Here is a 24912-nt window from a genome sequence, read left to right as displayed (position 1 = left end):
GCCATCCAGCCTGCCTCCACTTCACCCCACCAGTGCTCATCTCATGTAAAATATGTTCAAAAGCCCAACTTTTCAAGAAGGTACTGGAATGTGTTCTAATTATTTATGTCTATCTATATCTATATCTATATCTATATATCTATAGCTATATCTGTATAGTTTCTGAAATTTTATCTTTCCCTAGATGAAATTCCTATTTCAGGGAAATAATTTTTTAAATGCTTTACTACAGTTGTAGATGCTACATTTCCTGATGGTGTGTGTATGGGCACATGTGTATGTGTGTATATATATATACTCTTTTTAAAATGAAGTCCAAACATTTAAAAAGTTTTCTTGAATGGGGCCTCACGAAAAGTTTGCCTCCACTGGTTGGGCATTTGTTCTCTATCTAATATGATCAGAATACTCTGGAGTTACTCTCCTTTTCTTATAGAGCTTTCATCAGAAGAGTAGGAAATATGTTCACATGTAAAGCATGTCAAACATGGGGAGACTTAAAAGGAGCTTTAATTGCCTCTTCAACAGTGGGGGACAGAGTTAAGATAAGCTAAACTATGTTGGCTTAAAAAATGAGTTCAGATAATCCATCATTTCTTCATTGCTCTTATTCTTTAAATATGTGTCCTCCTTTTAAAAACACATTGACACAATTTCCAAAGTCTCAACATACCAGTCTGATGAGATGGTGGTTCTTCATCAACTTGATATTTTGTACTGAGCAGAAGTGTTTAGCAACATCTTCCAACTCAGAGATTTCATCATAAAACTTGTGTCTACAGCTCATTTATAAAACCATGAAAAAAGGTCACCTCCAGCAAGGTTTCCTCACTATCTGTTTCCAAAGAGCTCAATAATCGGCCTCTCCCTTCCCCGTCTGGCTTCTGCTGCACTGGTCACAAACCACAAAAACACTTTATCCAAATAGATACACCCATTAACTCACATACTGAGCAACAAGTTTACACAAAAATACACTTTAAAGGTTGTGGGTTGGTGGGAAGTCAAGGGAGCTGGACCAGTGGGAGGGGGTCGTAGGTGGAAGAGAATAAAGGAACCTGTGTGATGGGGTGGGTGATGGGTGGCCTAGGAGGGGAGATGATCAGAGAGGTAGCAAAGGAGGATAGTTTTGCCTATGCTTTAAACCAAGATAGTTTTTGCCTCTTAGTAAATATTTATTGAGATCTTCTATGGACTTTGCCCTGTGCTGGACTTTATGGCAAACTCAGAGGGAGTCTGCATCGTTGAACCACTACTCAAGGGATTTACAATCTAGGGTTAAGATTAACACACATGAAGCCACTGCATGAGAGCACGTACACAAACACAAAGATACAGAAAATATTTGATTTCTTCAGTATCTCAAGTACTTCAGAAATATCTTATTTATTCCTCATAATAATCCTGCAAAGTTAGGAACTACTGATCCCCTCTTATTGATGGAGAATCTGAGGCCCAGGAAGGGTAAATAATCTCCCCAACAACACACAGCTATCAAGAGGCAGAGATAGGATTCAGTCCTAGATTTATCAAACTTTGTTTTGATCTCAGTGGTTTAACCTAATAAGAGATTTTTTTTGGCCCAGAGTCTGAAGATATTCCTGGTTGGTTGAGCTTTTCTGGAAGGTTATTCTCCAGATGGTGACTCAGGAATCTAGCCCCTTCCATCCTGAAGCCCTGCTATTTCCAACTTCTGGCATCCAGAATTGTCCATGAAGAGGAAGAGTGAGCAATGAATGGCACATGAGATACTGTAACAACCCTCGCCCAAAACCAATATAAATCACTTTTATTTCATTGACCATAATAAGTTTCAAAGCCCCCGTAAGATGTAAAAGGGTTGGGAAATGGAGTGGCTGGGTAGCTGTGTCCCAGATACAACTTGACCTAATGGAAGGATAGCACATATCTTTGGCAGTCAGCTAGCTCTCCCTGCTACAAACTCCAAAGCCACTAAACGTCACACTTCTGAACCATATGAGGAAGAGCTAAATTATTTGTTGCTAAATTACAAGTTCCTGAAAGAAGTTCAAAGCAGTGGGAGATCACAGGGTTGGAGCAGAAAGAAAGGAACCTGAGTAGGGTGCTGAAAAGTGGGTATGAGGAAGACCTTTCCGTCTGAGAAGAAACAGAGTGAACATGCAAAGTAGGAAAGATAATGGTGCTCACAGTCATGTTACAAAATATATTTATGAGGTGTATCACATGCAGTGATATGTAATCACAGGCTAAGCTCCCAGGCGAGGGCAGCTCTCTGAAAAAATAGGGCTTAGTAAATGCTTTTCAGCTGATGCAGACTGCAGCCTTCCCAGGGACTTCTCAAAATGTAAACTCAGAGGCCAGGGACCATGGTTTTTTGTTTTTGTTTTTGTTTTTCATGTTGTATTTTGCTATTCAGCACCCAGAACTTGGCAATGGTTCAGAAAAGATGAATTGTGAATGTTCCATGGACAAGGGTAGGCTTTCAAAATGTGTGCTGAGAGATGGATAATCCAAGGTCTTCCATTTTCATTGTCCACTATTGGGCTTTTCATCACCTAAGTTGTAAATTCCTGGAATCTTGTATTATGTATCTTTTCCACAAAAGAAGTCCTAAAAACTGGTAAGGGAGCATACAGTGGAGGTGGTGAAAGATCATTTCCGTCAGAGGTGCTGGTGAAAGCTTCCTGGAGATGTGGCAGCCAAGCTGGGCTTTTGCATAGAGAGAATACCCTGAGTACAGGCACTGAAGTGGGCAAGGACAGGGTGGGCAGCAATACCAGCTGGCACGGACAGTGTGTAGGGAAGTAGAGCCCTGAGGTTGTGGTCGGGAAGGGCTAGAATGCTCATCTAGAGTAACTTGGAATACAGTGGGTTGTTTTGGGAATATTCGGAATATTAATCCAGCAGGATTGCATAGGATCGTTGAGAAGTTGAAAGACTGAGGTGGTGGAATAAATCAGGAAGCCTCTGACTTCCCTTTTTTCATTGCTCATTTACGATCATTTGGCTAATGCCCCCCTATCTCACTGGGCATTTAGGCATGAGGGCAAGGGCTTCTGTCTCAGTCATTTGTTGAAAGAATGAAATTCTGCTGGAGTCCAGGCAGGAGGCCTCAGTAAGGTAATTATTTGGGGAGTGGAAGGGAGGGAATGGATTCAAGAGCACCAGTGAGGTGAGAGGTCCTTCCCCTTGCTCTGCTGTTCTGTTGAATGACCTAGGGAGAGTCAACTCTCTCCTCGTCTCTGTTTTTTCACCTTTACCTGGTTCCCTACACGTGAACACTGAGGAGATAGGATTATAGAAGAGGTCATGGATGACTGAAAGTAAAAGGGCTTGTATAAGAGCTTGTTAAAAGAAAAGTGAAGCAAGCGTGACCGGGATCTCAAAGTTTTGGGGCTGGGTGACATCTTCAGGTGGTGGGTGCTGTGGCGGCTGTGGAATGCAGAGCCCTGTGGGGAAGCGGGAGACGTGAAAACAAATACCCGAGTCCATCATGTATATTGGAAGTGAGTGACTATAGAAGGTGGTTTTGCTTTGGTGGCTGGAAAAAAACAGTTACATATAAGAAATAAAACAGTTTTAAGCTTATAAAAGGCCACCAGGGCAAAAGGACATAGGGGATCCAGTGCAGCAAGAGGAGGCAGCAGCTTCAGTGGTGGATCTGGGTGAATAGGTGAGCCCTTCTATGCTTTAGCTGGTACATCTGTAAAAAGGAAATTATATGGTTCTTCCTGAAAGCTGCCCTGATGACTTCCCACACCCACCTACTTCCCTATCTCCCTCCTCTGAGCCAACGCTCTGTGCTCCCAGCTCTCAGGTGCCATAAGAATTGTTGCCTGGAATGGCCCAGCCCAAGTCTCTGTCTAGTTTTCTTATTTCTTTAGAGATACAGAAAGGGTCCAGGCAAGAATATGGATCCCAAGTCTTGCAAACTGCAGTGACTCATGTGGTACCTCCACCCCAATGTGACTTAAGTGATGCGAATTCCCTTTTGAGAGCATTGACACAGGATCCTGTGCTCCAAGGTTTGAAAAGTCCTACAGCTGAATCCCAGGCCGAGGTCTTGTACATCCGGAAAGTACTCTCCAACTCGCAAAGTCCTGTCATGTGGGCATGATCTCTCCCAGACTGAGGAAGGTAAACAACCCTATGAGCCCATGTTCTGGCTGCTGTGTGCTCCAAGGGAGGGGAGGCCTTCCTGACCACATGAGGTGCCCCACACCCTCTCTACTCCCTTTCCCACAGCCTTTCAACCCCCAGAGAGTGCTGGAGGAGATGAGCTAGTGCTCAAGCCTCCCAAATCCGGGTGAGCTCTGGTTCACCCACTCTATCTCCCAACCACAGCCAGCCAAGAGGAAGGATGCTCCCAACTCGGATCTGTGACTGGAACCAGAGAGTCTCTGGAGGCCAAGAAAATTGGGTCAGACTTCTGTGCTGGGATGGGAGATTCCTTGGAGTGACTGGGTATGTGTCAGCCGCTAAATGATTCCACTCTCTTCTCTCAGCTCCTAAGCCACCGCCCTCCCCTTAGGGAGCTCCAGTTGCCAAGGAGCACTGCCTTGCCCTGTGGCTGCTGCAGCACGCATGCTTAATAATACTGAACATCATTTATGGGGCCCTTAAAACGTGCAGGCAGCATGGTCACCACTTTACAGATGTGACCAGTTTGCCAGCTTGGGACATGAAATGAAATCACATTCTCTCAAACTCGAACATTAAATGGCCCTGCATCCGCATTATGTCTGTGCAGGAGCTCCAAGGCCCTGAGAAGAATCCTTCTGTCCAAAGGTCAGTCCAGATTAGTATGGCCTTAAGGCATTAAACCCAAACCTCGCCTAGTCTGCCAAGGAACCTCATTCTTTTTGGCTGTGGTTGCCACTGCTAGCGGCCACTGTTGAGATTCCACAAAATTCCCTCAAATCAATGACCCGGCATCTGAGGTGGCCACTTCCCATTTCAGGGACCAGACCCCTTCAAACAGGCATTTCCAGCAACGGTAACAAGTCCAAAATCACTGTGCATGTTAGAACATGCACCTGCTAAGGTCCACTGTCCTTTGTCTATGTGACCTCAACTTAGGAAATATTAGGCATCAAACAACAAGTGCCAGGGCACAGCTCCGAGTTTTATACACAGCATTCTGAGCTCACACACACAGTTATTCTTCCCAACTCAGCTTCCCATCATACTTCCTATTAAGCTATTGATATCATCCCTTAAATATTGAAGAAGGGACCACCTCTCCATATGTAACATCAACCCTATCTCCTGTCCAGTAGGACTAGCATATTTTTCAGGGAATCACCAACCTTATTATTTGTGGGTTATCTTTTTATAAATTCCCACACCCCCTTTGCATTTTACAAATGAGGAGACAGGTAGATTGATGTGAAGGAACTTTTGCAAGGCCACACAGCTAATAAGGGGTAGAACTGGGATTTAAACTCACCCCTGGTTCACAACACAGCACTGTTCCATCTTACTAACGTGTTCTTGGTTGGGACGTCCATCCAGCTCAAAGTCAAGAGAAGAGGCTCCTTAAGTAGGTAAATGTGTTTCTCTGTGGAGCCCCTGGACCTGGGGGAAATCATGTGGAGGTAGCCCAGCTGAAAGCCCTTATCTGAACTCCACTGGAGGAGACGGACGCTCCAGTGGCTTGTGAGTAGCCAGAACATGTCATGCTGCACGTGGGGTGTGGTGGTTGAGCACACATGTTGATGTTGAACTGTGGCCTGGCCCGGCACTTTTATAAGACCAACGACCTAGGCTCAGAAGACCCAGGAGGGTAAATGTGAGAGAATCTAAAGGCATTTGTGCCAGCTATGAGCCTCAGTCCACTCCTAGGCTGGCTTTTGGCCTCAAACTCAGCACTAGCCTCCTTGGCCATAATTGTCTCTGCACTGAGCCTGAGGATTTTTGGACAGAAACCATGGGAAGAAGGGCTTTATTTGGTCTCGCTTACAGTTATTTGGATATATAAACTTGACTTTTCAAGTATCACGCCTGATCACCCTCTTCTATCCCAATAAAGGCCCACAGTGAAACATAATGTGCTCCAAACAAGAAGTTCAGATGGAAAATATTTGAACAGAAGTTATATTTGAGTCCCAGACAAGAGCCAAGTAGCTGATGGTGAAATCAGAGATCGAGACTATGGATGGGTACAGAGGAGGGAAGGAGCAGGTGCCTCTGAGAGAGACCCATATTCTAGGGTGAGGGTGGAGGAACGTTAACCGGAAGTAAGTGGCGAACCGCCAAGCCAAAGCAAGTACAGGATCCAAAGCTGCCTGTATGGCCTGTCCATAAGGAATGTTGCCAAGAATGAGCCCAGCAGGGAAAAGAGGAGTTGAAGACTCACCAGCATCTTGCTTAGCAGTCAACAGCTGGGGGTGAAGTGGCGCCAGCTGTGCATTCTGGGCTCTACCTCTTGAGTAATTCAGATGGGGGTGTTTCTGTCCCTTAGATCTGGGAACAAGAGGCTTGAATCCTATCCCCACCCTCACCCCTACTTAGATTTTGGAAATTCAACACTCTCCCTCGGATTTCTATGAATTCCTGAGGACTTATATTATCACTGTATCCTCTGCTACTTAAGCTTCTACTTTCCAGAATGTTGCGTCTGTTGTGCATCATATTGACCCAGATATCAAACACAGTGACCTCCCTCCAATTTCTGCACACCTGTGTCCTCTCCCCTACTTCCAAAGTAGACTTTAAAGGATTTTGGTTTGAGGGGAAATGGAGGAGAGGATTCATCGTGGTGATGTACAGCAATTGTTATAGATGACAGTGTTTTATTCTTATTATATCTGCTTGCTTTGCACTTTTTCATGGAGTGAACACTTTATTACTACATGTGCCAAAATATGATATCTCTTTCATGACCTTGGGAGAATGGATTTCATAGTATAAGCATCAGATAATAACCATGAGTATAGCTTACATTTATTGAGAATGTACTATGTGCCAGGCACTATTAAGAAATTTATAAGGAATAATTCATTTTATCCAAACAACCATCATCATTTTAGAGGATAGGAAACTCTCTATTAACAGACTGAGTGGTAAAGTAACTTCTCCAAGGGTACACAGCTAATAAATAACAGGAGTGGGATTTAAGCTCAGGCATTCTGACTCCAGACTTTCACTTCCCACTAGTGCCTGCCTTGATCCCCTATCTGGAGCCCAACATCACTAGAGACAGTGAAGAAGAGCTACATGAGTACCTGGACTATCTGTGTGAGAAGCAGAAGGTGGAGGAAGGGGAGAGGAGATGAGAGAGACTGAGAGGTTATTAAATGGTCAACAGAATCTGGGTACTGAGAGAGAATGATCTATTTCATGAAGAGGCTGATTTTCTCCTAGAGTCATAGACTCTGGACCTGGATCAGAGCAAAGCTCAGAAAAGAAAAGCTCTAGTAGACAGGGGAGGTACCCTCAGCCCAAACCTGGAGAAACAGGGCATGAGAACTTAGCTGAGGACTCAGGTTTCCTGGAGGCTGTGCAGGAGGTTCTGTCTCTGTTCCATACTGCAGATATAAGAAGGTTCTTGGTTATTTGCCACTGATAATAGAATAGTGGCAAATAGGCAGGAAAAGCAGCAAAAGAGAGGTCTTCCTCTAGAGTCTGAAGATCTCTAAGTGTCCTTTGCTATTGATCTTTAGCTTCTAATCTTTTTAATTTAAAAAAAACTTTTAATTTTATTCTCTAGAAACTTATTTTCCAATTGTGTAAATGATATATTCTCACTGTGGAAAATTTGAAAAAAGGTATAAAGAAGAAAATGGTAATCTCTCTGAGACTCATCTCTAGGGGAATTAATCTTATAATAAAGGTCACACTGTAGATCAACAGAGAAAAACATATTTTTCCATAAATGGTGATGGGATAATCAGATGTCCATTTGGCAAGAGAAATGGAATCTTTTCTTTTGAAAGATCTCTATCTTTCACCATCATCATCATCAAAAAATTTCTGGGTGGCCTAAAGATCTAAATCTAAGCTACAAAAGTCATAGAAAGAAAAAAAAATATATATATACACACATATGAAATATATGTAAGAAATGTATATATATACATATATATGAAATGTATATGAAATATCCAGAACAGGAAAATATATAGAGATAGAAAGTAGATTATATAGTAGTTGACTTGGGCTGGGGGAATGTGGGGGAACTGGGAGTGACAGCTAAGTGCTGCAGTGTTTCTTTTTAGGGTAGTGAAAATATTCTAAAATTGATTGTGGTAATGGATGCACAATTATGGGACTATATTGAAAGCCATTGAATTGTATACCTTAAATGGGAGGGATGACATGGCATGCTCAAAAAGTTCTGAATGAAGAGAGTTTAACACAGGATTGTTTACAGAGGTGTGAGCAGGGTTAAAGGAACCACTAGGATGGCAAACCACTGGGGACTAACAATGGGAGTTCTTTACACTGCTGGGCCTGAAATAGCAGCAGGAGGAAAGAGTCTTACCAGAGCCTTGGGAGAGCTAGAACTGAAGAAATGCAGTGCAGCTGCTTCCAGAACGGTGGGAAGGCAGAGAGGAAGTCAGGGGAATTCATACTCCAAGCCTTGACCTTCTCACCCTCCAGACTCATGCTGCTGCCTCCCATTGGCCAAATGTTAATAAAAGCTGGAGGCCAGGCAGTCTGGTGATATAGTTCTTTTTTTTTTTTTTTTTTTTTTTTTTTAATGCGGTACGCGGGCCTCTCACTGTTGGTGGCCTCTCCCATTGTGGAGCGCAGGCTCCGGACGCGCAGGCTCAGTGGCCATGGCTCACGGGCCCAGCCGCTCCGCAGCATGTGGGATCTTCCTGGACTGGGGCACGAACCCGTGTCCCCTGCATCGGCAGGCGGACTCTCAACCACTGCACCACCAGGGAAGCCCGATATAGTTCTTAAAAAGACACAGAGCAAGGCAGAGAAAAATGAAGAATGGATCAGGATGGGAGGGTAGAGACGGAATAAAACCAGCACCTCCCACGACCAGCAAGTGCACTCAGAGGTTTTAAACAATAAAGAAGCTCAATACACTGTGTACAGCATGCGTGTACAAGAATGGTGGTAGCACCTTTGCGTGCAGTAGACCCAAACTGGAGATGACCCAAATGCCCATCCATGCTAAAATGGACAAGTGAGTTGTGCTGTGTCCATTCACACAAAGGAACACTGAAGCAATGAAGTGATGAACTCCACATACATAACGTGGAGCAAAAGAAACACGAAAAGTATGATTCCATGTATATAGAGTTCAAAATTGTCAAAGCTAATTTATATTGCTTGGGAATACAAACAGGACATATATGTAATGATTATCATAAAGGTCAGGATAGTGTTTTTTTCTAGGGAAAAGAGAGGATTATTTATGATAAATGCTGTACAAGGGGAGGAGGTTGGGGAGAGGAGGTCCTTTGGGTGCTGTCAGTGTTCTAGTCCTTGATCTGGCTGTGGTTGCACAGATGTTTGCTTGATACATATTCACTAAAAATATATTTTATCTGCATAGTCATAATTCAGTTAACAAAAAGGAAAACACTGTGGTATAATTTTCACATATTTTCTGGGCATATACATATATAGACACACACATATATAAAATATTTAACATTTCTGCACTTGCAACTTTTCTCACTAAACAACAATAGAGCATAAAGCTTTTCTGAAATCCATAAAAACTCTTTTCCAAGTTAATTTTAAGGCTTGGAATATAATATTGCCAAATAGTATATATTATAAATACCTAACTATTCCTGATTGAGAACATCTACATTGTATCAGTACTCTCATTTATGACACTTCTTACCTTTTCTAATGAGTAGCTATTTTAAGAAATTCTAACCCATACTTTCATACCTTGGCTTCATTTATGCAATGGGAGAAAAATGAAAAGAGTCTTAATTAAAGCTCCAACTGACCCCCAGTCTGGGTATGTCTCCCTAGATTAGCCCTTGTCACCCTTTCCACTTGTCCTTTATGCCATTTATCATCATTGTAAATATTGTAATTAGTTATCTGTTTACTTAGTTTTTAATGTCTATCTCCCCTACTGGAAACTCCATGAGGGCAGAGACCACATCTACTCTGTTGATGTCTGTCCTTAGAGCCAGCATAGAACCTGCCTGACATAAATAAGATGTTCAATAAATATTTGTCAAAAGAATGAGTGAATACATGAATGACCAAATTACTTTGTATCCAGTCTATCTGTCCTGTCCATCTTTGAAAATGAGTCCATTTCCTCCAGATAATAGCCTCACAAAATAGAGATACCACTGGGTGTCCAGCAGAGGCCACATGACCAATTGGGAAGGATGAGGGTGTGGACAGAATCCCTTCACTGTTTGTGATTTGGAATAGAGGTCTCGAAGATCCTTTGCCAAATCCTGGGATCTAAGGTCCTTTCCCAAATCCTGGGATCAGTCACCTGGCTCTGACAAAGAGCCAGGACTCAAGACGGGAAGAGTGGAACTTTGTATCTGAACAGAAAGAATTTGTTTAAAAGTAACTGATGAGTTACTGGAAGCCATTTTCTTACTGAAAAAAAAAAAAAGGAATTTTTTGGAAACTAATTGCACAAGTAAATGAGCTTCCAGGGAATGACAAAAAATGGAATCAAAATGTCTTAGAGGCAAAAAAAAAAGTATTACTAAAATTTGGCAATGCTTAAATAAAAGATGCTTTTTTTTTTTTTTTTTTTTTGCAGTACGCATGCCTCTCACTGTTGTGGCCTCTCCCGTTGCGGAGCACAGGCTCCAGACGTGCAGGCTCTGCAGCCATGGCTCATGGGCCCAGCCGCTCCGCGGCATGTGGGATCTTCCCGGACCGGGGCACAAACCCGTGTCCCCTGCATCAGCAGGCGGACTCTCAACCACTGCACCCCCAGGGAAGCCCAAGATGCATTTTTAAAATCATTTGTCTCATAAAACTAGGCCAGTAACTGTCCATGGCTCATGCTCTTCTTACACTCTGATTTGAGAAGTATTCAAAAAACTGAGTTTTTCCCCATTTATTGGAACTAGGGACAACTGACATTTCTTATTAGAATGTAAAACAGTGAAACATAGTTCACATATGTTACATAAAATTGTTTTTTTTTAAGAGATTTCCTCTGGAAAGAGACAGAATGGAATTTTCAATGGAAAATTGAAAATTCCCCAATATCAAGATGAGTCAGCAAATAACTTCCTGACAGCAACCTGGGAACCCTGTTGAACAGACAGACCTAATTTAATGGGAAATCAGCTCTATTTCCTGGCTTGCAGGAACTATTGTTATTTGCAGACGTTTTAGGTGATATGTCTATGTCTTTGCCTGCTGAAATTTATTAGGAACAGAGCATGATATTCCCAGGACAATATTTACCCACAGGAAAGTGATTACATCAGTCCTCTTCATCCCACCCAACCTCGGTCCTTGCATTCCCACAGGGTGCAAGCTGTTTGGTGCAGCTGCCAGCTTTTAATTAGAAATTCTCATATTTGCAGAGAAGTCATCAATACCTGGCTTCCTGCTTACACCTCCCCTAATACTGCCCCCGGAAAAAATATTAATTTCCCTCTTGCTCTAAAGGAAAATGCTTTTGCCAAGCATTCTTAATCTTTAGTGATGTGTTTACTCAAAGGGAGGTGGGGAAGGCAAAGAGGAGAAAATAGAGGAGAAGCAATCGTGGGTTCTCTCCTTTGAGCTCTGATCATCCAAATAATGTTGCCGTTTCCTGGTGCTCTATCTGGTGCCCTCTTATTTCTGAGATGACACTGTCCACTATGTAAATTACCCGTCTATTCTTAACTGGTAGAATTAATGCCTTCTATCCCCAATGGGATGGGCCTAAGAGACTGAATACTTGAGTTTCTAGGTCCTCGGGCAATGACACCAATCTGTTTAGTAGGTCCTTATGTTCCTCCTAACTCTGAATCCATGTGGTTGTCTCAAATTTCATTCAGCTCAAAATTAAGTTTTCCTACAAAAATGACATAAATGGGGGGCAATACCTAGTTCTCTGCAGTGAGAACAGGACCAGATGGAGTTGAAAAGATGACTGTTTTCCCCTCTCACAAGCCCAGGCTTAACCAGCCACAGACACACTTTCAAATGTATCGGTCACCTTTCATCTGTTTGCCCTCTCTTTTTCTGGGAATAGCAATGCCCTCTCTCTGGGAAACAACCTCAACACTTCTCTAACCAAGTAGATCTTACTGGGGCAGATAAGGCTTGCTCCACCTGAGAGTCTGCCCAAGGTTCTTATACCCTGAGAAGTTGTCATATTTCTCTAGCAGGATGTCCAGTGAAGCATAACTTAAAAACATTTTTATGTATTTAAAATCTTATGTAAGTTGAACACATTTTACTGTATTTACATGCATACAGCTTTTGTGCCTAGGTTGATGCAGAAAATCACTCTGGGAAAGATTATCTTTGATGTTTCCCTGTAATACTTGAATGGTCTCAGCTGAGCAGTCTTGGATGCTCTCCAGGGAGAAGGGTATGGTTATACACTCCAGTCTCAGAACCACTGGGATGTCTGTGGAGTTCAGCAGGATTAAAACCCTTCCAGTGCATCAAGATGGCCCTGATGGAGACTCACTGGGGTATGAAGAGCCCCAAAGAGGACATCCTTATGCAGGAAGGAGGAGTCTGGATCAGTGCACAGGGATACTGTTTGGTGGGAAATGCTAGTTCCAGGAGCACAGCTGATGTTACAGTCTTACTTGTTCATCTCAGAGCAGCCAAGCTGGTGAGGTTGCTGTGTTTGGGAAGCAATAGCTGATCCTTGGCATATAACCAAAGACAGCCTAAACCTTGGAGCCCAGTGGTGAGGTGTATTCAGAGCCAGTACAGGGCTCACGAGTTCTCACCACAGTGGACAAGAATGCAATGGATTCTACCATCTACACCAGGACATTAGCAGCACAAATATTCTGGAGCTTAAAAGCTGGATCAACTATTTAGACTGAACAAGACCCTCGGGTTTCTGTACAATTCAAGTTGTGGGCAAAGTCTTCAAGAGGAAACACCAAATTTCCTGCTGATATGGGCAGGTGGAAAAGGTTGTCCAACAATTAACTGGAACAAATAAAAATGTTCCCATTAGGGACCAGATATGTACCGAAATTGGTTAAATGAGTCATGTTAGTGACATTTTTCATACTTACCTCTATACCCAACTATTCACTCAAAAGATCCTTAAAAAAAACAACAACTTACTCTCTGTCAATGGTATAAGAATTAGAAAAGAGAGGGTGCCTTTATATGAATGCTTATCAGTTGGGAGGTACTTGCAGCAGAACACTGAATGCACATAACTTGAAAGTGTTTATACAGCCCCCTCCACCACCACGTGATCAGGTATTTAACTGTGTCTGTTACTTCGGGGTTAAGACTGAGTCAGCTCCATTTCTATGTCAGTGGAGACATATTCTATATATGAACAACCAAGACCTAAGAGAACAAACGCCTGAAATCAAAACTTAACACTTCATGCATGGTTTTAGCAGAGTGGTTTATGAGCATAAACTCTAAAACTAAACTGTTTTGGTTCAAATCCCAGCTTGACCACTTACTAGCTGTGTGACTTTGGGAGAGTTACTTAAATTTTCAGTGCCTCTCCTACTCATAAAATAGAAATAATAATAGTACCCATTTCATAGGCATGTAGAAAAATTAAATGAATGAAACATGTAAGATTCTCAAAACAGTGCCTGACACACAGCAAACACTCAATAAAGATTAGCCAGTATTATTACTATCAAACATACTTGCTGACACAAGATAAATAATTGTATTGTGGTTAGTAATAATAGCAAGAGCAGACATCTATCACGTTTGCTGTCCCCCCCCCCCCCGCAAACAAAATCCTCCTTATTCTGGTAATAACATTTTTTTTTCTTTTGTGGAAAATATTAGTTAAGGAAAGGACACTTAGCCAAGTCCATCTAACGAGATTCAGCCCAGTGAGTTTGTTGTCATTTTTGGGATAGGGAGGGTCTCTATTAGAATTATTAGCTGGGAGGATGGTATAAGACAGACTGCAAAGAGCTGCATCTGAGAGGCCTACCTACAAGTGAAGGTATCAGGGTATTTGGTATCTAACATCAGTTGCATCAGGTATCTATTGCTGCATTAAAAATTAAAACTCAGAACTTAGCAGCTTAACACAACACATTATCTTACACAGTTTCTGAGGATCAGGCATGCAGGAGTGGCTTAGCTGGGCAGCTCTGGCTCAGGATCTCTCATGCAGTTAAATTGTCGCTAGGGGCTGCAGTCAACCAAAGGCGTGGCTGGGGCTGGAGGATCCACTTCCAGAATGGCACACTCATGTGGCTGTTGTCAGGAGACTTCAATTCATTACCAGGTGGGGCTCTCCACAATGCTGTCCACAACATGGCAGTTGGCTTCCCCTAGCGTGAATGGTTGGAGAAAGGGGGAGAAAGAGACAGACAGACAGAAAGACAAAGACACTAAGAGGGAAACCACTTATGTGTCTTTTATGACCTAAATTTGGAAGCAACATACTATCTCTTCTGCCATATTCTATTGGTCACACAGACCAACTCTGGTACAGTGTGGGAGGGAAACACACAAGCATATAACCAGAAGGCAGAGATCACTGGGGGCCATCTGAGAGACTAGCTACCACAATAACAGAATCAAGAGAGGGAAGGGGAGACTGAGTCTTATTGACACTGCTTGAGTCCCTAGAATATCCATGCCTTTTATGAATCAATAAATACCTTTCTGTACTTGAGTTCTGGGCTGTTTTTTGTTTTGTTTTGTTTTGTTTTGGTTCATTGCTACCAAAATGTTCTTGACTGGTACAGTTGCTAACTTTTATTGATCACATTCTCAATGACATGGAGTGCCTCGCCGTGGATTACTTCATTTAACCCTCATGACAACTCTGTGAGATAGGGACTATTATTATCTTATTGAGGTATATTTGACATACGATATTAGGTTAGCTTCAGGTGAACGACATAGTTTTCTGACAATCAAACACATTATGAAATGATCACTATGACAAATAGGGAGTATTATTTTTAATCTTCTTATCCCAGATGACAAAAGGGAGACTGAGAGAAGTTACATGGTTTGGCAAAAAGTCATGCAGCTGGTAAGTGGTAGATGCAAGTTTCAAATCCAGGTGATTCTACTCTCAAACCTGCTCCTTTGCCACATAAAAGATTACTCTTCGTGCATTTCTCCTCTTTGATTCAGTTTGAGATCTTTTCCCTGTGAGATGAGCTCTGAGCTTGGTTTCTGCTGTGGAGTGGCTCACACACAAGCTTGAGACTGGGCTCACACCCACTGAGAACGGGGTCCATTGCCCAGGACAAAAGCTGTCTGGATCACAGGAGAGAAAATGTTACTCTGCTAAACCATTCCCACTGTGGCAACCGTGGTGCATATTCAACAGAGAGCAGGGCCAGCCAGTCATCCATCACCAACCCAAAAGTTGCCTTCAGTTTCTGATCCCAGTAATTGAGGACATGTGTTACTCTGCAAACAGTACTGATGGGAAATGGCTGATAGTTCTTCCCCTCTGAGCTTGGGAAATGAGAGGGAAGAGGAGGAGGGAAGGAAGGAGGCTGTACATTTTCATTTTCTTATGTTAACAACTCTAAAAGATTAAGGGTAGGAAGGGAATGGCAATAGAATATAAAAATGCTTTGTGTAAGGTTCACATTGACTCGCACTGTTAACTCCACTGTGGTTTATTAGTTCATGGGAAAAAATGACAGAAAGGAATAAAAACCTGACTATGAATCCAGTATCAACAATTCGCAGCCATAGTAACAAAGAAAGTGCAACTCATGAATTGAAAAAAGAAAAAGCAAGTGTGTGTATGAGTGTGTCATCGGAAGGATGTCAGGAAATGGTTACTGAGTGAAGAAAGCAGTTAACCCCTGGTGGCTAAGAGGGCAGCTCTGGATCGGCCGAGTACACACTGTGGCTGACATGTACATCAGGAGTTGGCAGAGAAGTTCTAATTCCTATTTGATAGACTTTCCAACTCAGCTGTAAAAATTCACTCAAGGATAAAATGACGTAAAAAAGGCTCTGCCTAACAAGAATTTCTTGGGTTTTTTTTTTTTTTTTTGGTTTAAATCAAATTTGGTTTGCATTAGTTCAGCCCAGCTTCATTACAGGAAGACAATAGGGTGTGCGGCTTTTCATGTGTTTCCACAGCTAGCTCTGGAATGACTTGGAGCTGCCTTGTGAATACGATTGTGGATAAAGTACAGCATCTCAGAGTTCAGAACCACACCCCATCCTCTTCACCTTTGAGATATGTCATCCGTTTCTTATTTGGGTAGCCAGATGCCAGCAATGCATTGCTCCAGGACCCTGAAAGGGAGTCAAGCAAGTGCTAGTGGTTTTGGAGGTCTGGGAGCAATCACCCACATGGGAGTTGTGGGCAACTTAGGAACCATCCAATTATCAAATTCGGGGCTGGAAGCATCTCATTGGTCATCTAGTCCAATGAGCCATATGATGCTTGAATTTTCCTTTTCCCCCAAACTTTGTGCCATGCTCAGACCCCACCCTTGGGAAGGAACTCTTCTCCCCTTGGGGCAATCCGTATAGTTTTGACTGCAAAAGACTCAAATTGAGTAGACATCTTTCTCCCTGTAAATTACCACTCACAGCCCCGTAAAGCAAGTCAAATATTCATACATTTGAGGATGAATGGATATTTTTTCCTCAGAGGACTTCTCCAGTCTAACCATAAAGATTTCTTGATCATCCTGCATTTAACTCTTCTGAACACCTCCAGGGGACCTCCTAAAGTATAGTCCCTCAGATGAGCACAATACCCAATGAATAGTCAGACTGTCCAGGGAAGGGGAGTAACACCATTATTAGCTCCATCATTCTGAGATTTTACTTTTGTTTACGTAGCCTCATATTTAAATGTTTCTAACAGCTTTATGGTATTCTGGACTCAATGAATTTACTTCCCACTAAAATGTATGTGATAGGCAAATTAATAATACTTCTGATTATTAATCACCAATTCTGCTGTACTCCCCAGGCACATGGGAGGAGCACATGTCCCAACGCCTTGAAATTACCTGTGGTCCTGCGACCAGCTTTGGCCAATGAAAAATGAGCAAAGGTCTCATATGTCAATTCAGGGCAGAGGCATTTAAGTACTCATTCTCAAGTTTCCAGCCCACTTTTCCCCATCACAGCAACTGTCAATGCATGTGTTGATTAGGAAGTGTCACGGATTGAATCAAGCTGGAATGTTGAGCCAGCACATGGAGGACAGATGCACTGGTGCACTGCCTGGACATGCCATATACTTTGCTTGAGTAAAAAAACTTTTGTTGCATTTTGTGCAAGATTTGGGGATTATTTGTTGTTGCAGTATAAACTAAACTTTCCTGACTCAATGTATAAGTTTTTTTCATAAGTAGAATCAGATTTCCAACTCTACACATCTCTCTATACCACCTTTTTATATTTTAATATCAATATATTAATAGTGATATATTAATATTCTGATTCAGGCACTTATATTTGTTTTTCTCATAAAAATTAGTTTTAATCATGTTAGTCCAATGGACAGTTCTATTAAAAAGTTTTTTTTGTATTCAATTCCATCAAACAAGGGTATTCACTCTTCCTACTACCTCCCTTGCATCTGAAACTCTGATAATAAATACTTCAGGACTGGAAAGAAGACATTTATGATGACTTACTTTTCTCAGCTCTCTATTCTCACAGTAATGTTCAGCCTTAATAAAGACAGTTCCAGGCTTTCTTAACTCAGCATAGAGGTTAAAAAAAAAAAAAAGTCCCTGGGGGACCAGTAATCACTGGAGTCTTAGTTTATTAGCTTGATAAGATCTCAGTAATGTAGGCAAGACATAACTATGGGAAAAGTATATAAATGATTCACTTTATTCAACTACAAAATCATTCTATTTTGAGTACTTTTGGGGGAATCTAATGATAAATAAGACTTTTACTGTTCTCAAGGAGTCTAAAGCATAGACTTGTGAAAAATTTAGGCTGAAATCAGGTTGCTTACATTGAGAAACAGCTCCAGCAATATCATTGTGGCTGACACTGCTGGTTGTGCACCCAATGGCCATCCCCCTAATTCCTTCCTCCTTTGGTTAACTCCAAGGTTAACCAAACCTTGACTTTGTTCAGGTATCAGGAGTACATGGGCTTTAGGAAATATAGGCCCCTTCCCCCCAGAGCAGTTATGGGAATTGTATTTTCTTTTGCCAGTCATTGGTTTGGGAATGGTCATGTAATACGATTTTGGCCACTGAGATGAAGGTGAAGCCTGCAGAGAAGTATCTGAGAATTTTTTTAAATTTTTCTTAAAAAGGGACAGAGAGAAATAGTGTTCTCTCTTCCAGCCTTAAATATGAGTGTGTTAGAACATGGTTCCTTGAGCTGCCCCAGGCATCTCTCATCATTAGAGGATAAGCATGAGGGTAAAAACGAACAGAGTTAGCCAAGCAAGTCAGAAAAGGTGGAAAGAACTAGGTTCTTTATCACATGGCTGAGGTGCTGAATTAACAAGTTCAGGAACTTCTCACCAATAGATTTCTTATGTGAGATAATACATCTCTTTATTACTTAAGCCATTTTGAGTCGGTTAGGTCTTTTGTTACTTGCTGTCAAAAGCATCCTGATTGATATTATCATTAAGATGTATTTTATTATAACATCATTATGCTGTTTTATAAAAAGTAGAATCATAATAGGAGGATGAGGAAAGCAGCAGTAGTAGTTGCAGTAATAGTAGAAATGATAATACTCTTTTACAGTTATGAGAACCTACTTTGTATGAGGCACTATGAGAATCATTTTAGACAGTTTTTTCCTTTACTTTTCTAATTCAGGACCATATCTCATACATTCTGGATTACCATGTTACTCTGCTCTGTCTCCTGTGCTCTTTTTTACCTAGACCCTGACATTCAAAGAAACCAGGACATTGGGTTGTAGTTACCATGGTGGTCTCAGTCCATTCACAGAGAAGGTACAATGCCGCCCTTTCTGCATTTCACTGGTGCTGTCATTGGGTTGTCGCCACACTGGGATCTGCTACTTCTGGTGCTTGATGGAGAAAGATGGGGTACAACAGCAATACAGGTTCTTAATGGCCTTAATGGTTTCTGGCCAGTGTGAGGGTTTTAACTCACACCTTCCTAAGTCGGTCCCTGGTAGTAAGAGGGAACCCAACACTGCTGCTTCCTGTATTCCCCTCCAGGCACACAGGGCTACCAGGGAACTATGGCACAAAAAACACGAGTAAACAGGATGAAAATTTATGTTTACAGTTTTCCTTCCACATTTCAGCAAGGAGGCCATCTGTAAAAACAGAACATTCTCAGTGTCATCACCCAAGAAAAGAAAACAAAGGCATGTGGGCATTTGGGATGATGCTTCCTGGCCCTCTTGTCCAATTCCAGCTGCACTAGACCCAATAAATAAATTGCTCTTCTAATTGGTCATAAAATCCCAGCTTGGAAACAGTCATGTTTGTTTTCTAAGAAAAGATATTCTAGTGCCAGAAGTCACCACCTCAGCCATTTTATTCTGAGGGAAGTGGGGGTTAGAAAAAGGAAAATGAACATGTAGTGTGTGGTAAATGTAAACAAAAAAATTAATCCCTGGTGGTTGCTGAATATGCTCTGTCATAAATAGACACAAAAACATAAAGTAGGGCCTGATTTAATTTTATATTTAATCAAAGTAAGAATAAATATGGTTTAAAAAAACATAGGGAAGAGCTTTAAAGTGATAGTTTTTCCTTGTACCCTTCCCACCCTACCCCCATGTCATGCCCCAGAGGCAAGTACTCTGACATCCATAATCCTGGATAATAAGCATAAATTTCTATTTCTTGATCTATCAACTCTAAATGATACCAATTTTCTCTTAAAGTGATGATTTAGCTCCTTTATATTATCCTTCACCTTCCCTCCCCCTTATCCACATGATCTTTAATAATTACATTACTACTTTCAGTTTTTCCATTGGCTACCTTTATACCTTTAAATAACACATTTATATCACTATTTCATTCTCCATAAACCTTAGTCAATGTTTCAGTCCCTTTTTATCATAGGATAAACTATGACTATACACATAATCTTTGCGTTACCAAAGCTGTTAACATTTCTTTATGCTCCAGTGCCAGGCATGTGTGCTGTGTATTTATTAATTTTAAAAGATAAAAGTGAATACACACATCTTGAGTTGAGTGTCCTGTGAGGAGCTTCAGCACACATCCCGAGCTGAGCTGTTGGCTCAGCCGTTTCACGAGGAACTCTGGTCTGAAGGGCAGGGGGCAAGGCCTCTGCATGGAGCCCGCCATGAGCAAGCAAAACAGACTAAGCACAAAGGGAAAAAAGGTGGATGGGCTAGGCCTGTAGTGAGATTGCCAGATATATGACATTTTCAGATGAAATGTGGATCCTCTAGCAACAGGAGGAATGGACGATATCCCTAAATCTGCCCTCAAGCTTTTCATTGATTGATCTGTGAGTATGGAACGCTTCAAAACTGAATAGTGTAAAGAGAGATGACCTTCAAGATGGTGGAGGAGTAAGATGTCGAGATCACCTTCCTCCCCACAAATACATCAAAAATACATCTACATGTGGAACACCTCCTACAGAACACCTACTGAACGCTGGCAGAAGACCTCAGACTTCCCAAAAGCCATGTGGCTGAAAGGGTCTTGGTGCTCTGGCCAGCTGTCAGGCATGAGCCTCTGAGGTCGGAGAGCCAAGTTCAGGACATTGGACCACCAGAGACCTCTTAGCCCCACATAATATCAATCAGCAAGAGCTCTCCCAGAGATCTCTGTCTCAATGCTAAGCTCTCCCAGAGGTCTCTGTCTCACTCAATGACCAGCAAGGTCCAGAGCTGGGCACCCCGTGCCAAACAACTAGCAAGACAGGAACACAACCCCACCCATTAGCAGAGAGGCTGCCTAAAATCATAATAAGTGCACAGACACCCCAAAACACACCACTGGACAAAGTCCAGCCCATCAGAAAGACAAGATCCAGCCTCATCCACCAGAACACAGGCACCAGTCCCCTCCACCAGGAAGCCTACACAACCCAATGAACCAAACTTACCCACTGGGGACAGACACCAAAAACAACGGGAACTACAAATGTGCAGTCTGCAAAAAGGAGACCCCAAACACAGTAACTAAAGCAAAATGAGAAGACAGAGAAATAGGCAGCAGATGAAGGAGCAAGGCAAAAACCCACCAGACCAAACAATGAAGAGGAAATAGGCAGTCTACCTGAAAAAGAATTCATAGTAATGATAGTAAAGATCATACAAAATCTTGGAAATAGAATGGAGAAAATACAAGAAATGTTTAACAAGGACCTAGAAGAACTAGAGCAAACAAATAATGATGAACAACACAATAAATGAAATTAAAAACTCTCTAGGAGGAATCAATAGCAGAAAAACTGAGGAAGAAGAACAGAATGGATTAGTGACCTGGAAGATAAAAGAGAGGAAATAACTACCACAGAGCAGAATAAAGAAAAAAGAATGAAAAGAATTGAGGACAGTCTCAGAGACCTCTGGGACAACATTAAATGCACCAACATTCAAATTATAGGGGTCCCAGAAGAAGAAGAGAAAAAGAAAGGGACTGAGAAAATATTTAAAGAGACTATAGTTGAAAACTTCCCTAATATGGGAAAGGAAATAGTCAATCAAGTCCAGGAAGTGCAGACTCCCATACAGGATAAATCCAAGGAGAAACATGCCAAGACACATACTAATCAAACTATCAAAAATTAAACACAAGGAAAAAATATTAAAAGCAGCAAGGGGAAAACAACAAATAACACATAAGGGAATCCCCATAAGGTTAACAGCTGATCTTTCAGCAGATATTCTGCAAGCCAGAAGGGAGTGGCAGGACATATTTAAAGTGATGAAAGGGAAAAACCTACAACCAAGATTACTCTACTCAGCAAGGATCTCATTCAGATGCGACGGAGAAATTAAAGCATTTACAGACAAGCAAAAGCTAAGAGAATTCAGCACCACCAAACCAGCTTTACAACAAATGCTAAAGGAACTTCTCTGGGCAGGAAACACAAGAAAAGGAAAAGATCTACAATAACAAACCCAAAACAATTAAGAAAATGGTAATAGGAACATACATAGCGATACTTAGCTTAAATGTAAATGGATTAAATGCTCCCACCAAGAGACATAGACTGGCTGAATGGATACAAAAACAAGACCCGTATATATGCTGTGTACAAGAGACCCACTTCAGACCTAGGGACACATACAGACTGAAAGTGAGGGGATGGAAAAAGATATTCCATGCAAATGGAAATCAAAACAAAGCTGGAGTAGCAATTCTTATATCAGACAAAATAGACCTTAAAATAAAGACTATTACAAGAGACAAAGAAGGACACTACATAATGATCAAAGGATCAATCCAAGAAGAAGATATAACAATTGTAAATATTTATGCACCCAACATAGGAGCACCTCAATACATAAGGCAAATGCTAACAGCCATAAAAGGAGAAATCGACAGTAACACAGGCATAGTAGGGGACTTTAACACCCCACTTTCACTACTGGACAGATCAACCAAAATAAAAATAAATAAGGAAAAACAAGCTTTAAATGACACATTAAAAAAAGATGGTTTTAATTAAAATTTATAGGACATTCCATCCAAAAACAACAGAATACACTTGCTTCTCAAGTGCTCATGGAACATTCTCCAGGATAGATCGTATCTTGGGTCACAAATCAAGCCTTGGTAAATTTAAGAAAATTGAAATTGTATAAAGTATCTTTTCCGACCACAACACTATGAGACTAGATATCAATTACAGGAAAAAATCTGTAAAAAATTCAAACACATGGAGGCTAAACAATATGCTACTAAATAACCAAAAGATCACTGAAGAAACCAGAGGAAATAAAAAAACACATAGAAACAAATGACAATGAAAACACAATGACCCAAAACCTATGGGATGCAGCAAAAGCAGTTCTAAGACAGAAGTATATAGTAATACAGTCCTACCTCAAGAAACAAGAAACATCTCAAACAACCTAACCTTACACCTAAAGCAATTAGAGAAAGAATAACAAAAAACACCAAAGCTAGCAGAAGGAAAGAAATAATAAAGATCAGAAATAAATGAAAAAGAAATGAAGGAAATGATAGCAAAGATCAATAAAACTAAAAGCTGGTTCTTTGAGAAGATAAACAAAATTGATAAATCATTAGCCAGACTCATAAAGGAAACAGGGAGAAGACAAAATCAGTAGAATTAGAAATGAAAAAGGAGAAGTAACAACTGACACTGCAGAAATACAAAGGACCATGAGAGATTACTACAAGCAACTCTATGCCAATAAAATGGACAACGTGGAAGAAATGAACAATTTCTTAGAAAAGCACAACCTTCCGAAACTGAACCAGGAAGAAATAGAAAATATAAACAGACCAATCACAAGCACTGAAATTGAAACTGTGATTAAAAATCATCCAACAAACAAAACCCCAGACCAGATGGATTCACAGGTGAGTTCTATCAAACATTTAGAGAAGAGTTAACACCTATCCTTCTCAAACTCTTCCAGAGTATACCAGAGGGAGGAACACTCCCAAACTCATTCTATGAGGCCACCATCACCCTGATACCAAAATCAGACAACGATGTCACAAAAAAGAAAACTACATGCCAATATCACTGATGAACATAGATGCAAAAATCCTCAACAAAATACTAGCAAACAGAATCCAACAGCACATTAAAAGGATCATACACCATGATCAAGTGGGGTTTATCCCAGGAATGCAAGGATTCTTCAATATACGAAAATCAATCAATGCGATACACCATATTAAAAAATTGAAGGATGAAAACCACATGATCATCTCAATAGATGCAGAAAAAGCTTTCAACAAAATTCAACACCCATTTATGATAAAAACCCTCCAGAAAGTAGGCATAGTGGGAACTTGCCTCAACATAATAATGGCCATATATGACAAATCCAAAGCCGACATCGTTCTCAATGGTGAAAAACTGAAAACATTTCCTCTAAGATCAGGAACAAGACAAGGTTGTTCACTCTCACCACTATTATTCAACATAGTTTTCGAAGTGTTAGCCACAGCAATCAGAGAAGGAAAAGAAACAAAAGGAATCCAAATCGGAAAAGAAGAAATAAAGCTGTCACTGTAAGCAGTTGACATGATACTATACATAGAGAATCCTAGAGATGATACCAGAAAACTACTAATCAATGAATTTAGTAAAGTAGCAGGACACAAAATTAATGCACAGAAATCTCTTGCATTCCTATACACTAATGATGAAAACTCTGAAAGAGAAATTAAGGAAACACTCCCATTTACCATTGCAACAAAAAGAATAAAATACATAGGAATAAACCTACCTAGGGAGACAAAAGACCTCTATGCTGAAAACTGTAAGATACTGATGAAAGCAATTAAAGATGATACAAACAGATGGAGAGATATACCATGTTCTTGGGTTAGAAGAATCAACATTGTGAAAATGACTACACTACCCAAAGCAATCTACAGATTCAATGCAATCTCTATCAAACTACCAATGGCATTCTTCACAGAACTAGAACAAAAAATTTCACAATTTGTATGGAAACACAAAAGACCCCGAATAGCCAAAGCAATCTTGAGAAAGTAAAAAGGAGCTGGAGGAATCAGGCTCCCTGACTTCAGACTATATTACAAAGCAACAGTAATCAAGACAGTATGGTACTGGCACAAAAACAGAAAGATAGATCAGTGGAACAGGATAGAAAGCCCAGAGATAAACCCACGCACATATGGACACCTTATCTTTGATAAAGGAGGCAGGAATGTACAGTGGAGAA

The sequence above is a fragment of the Phocoena phocoena genome, chromosome 2 (assembly GCF_963924675.1).
Source record: "Phocoena phocoena chromosome 2, mPhoPho1.1, whole genome shotgun sequence".
NCBI classification, from domain to species: Eukaryota; Metazoa; Chordata; class Mammalia; order Artiodactyla; family Phocoenidae; genus Phocoena; species Phocoena phocoena.
The sequence above is the reverse complement of the archived record's forward strand: the minus strand, read 5'-3'. Positions refer to the sequence as shown.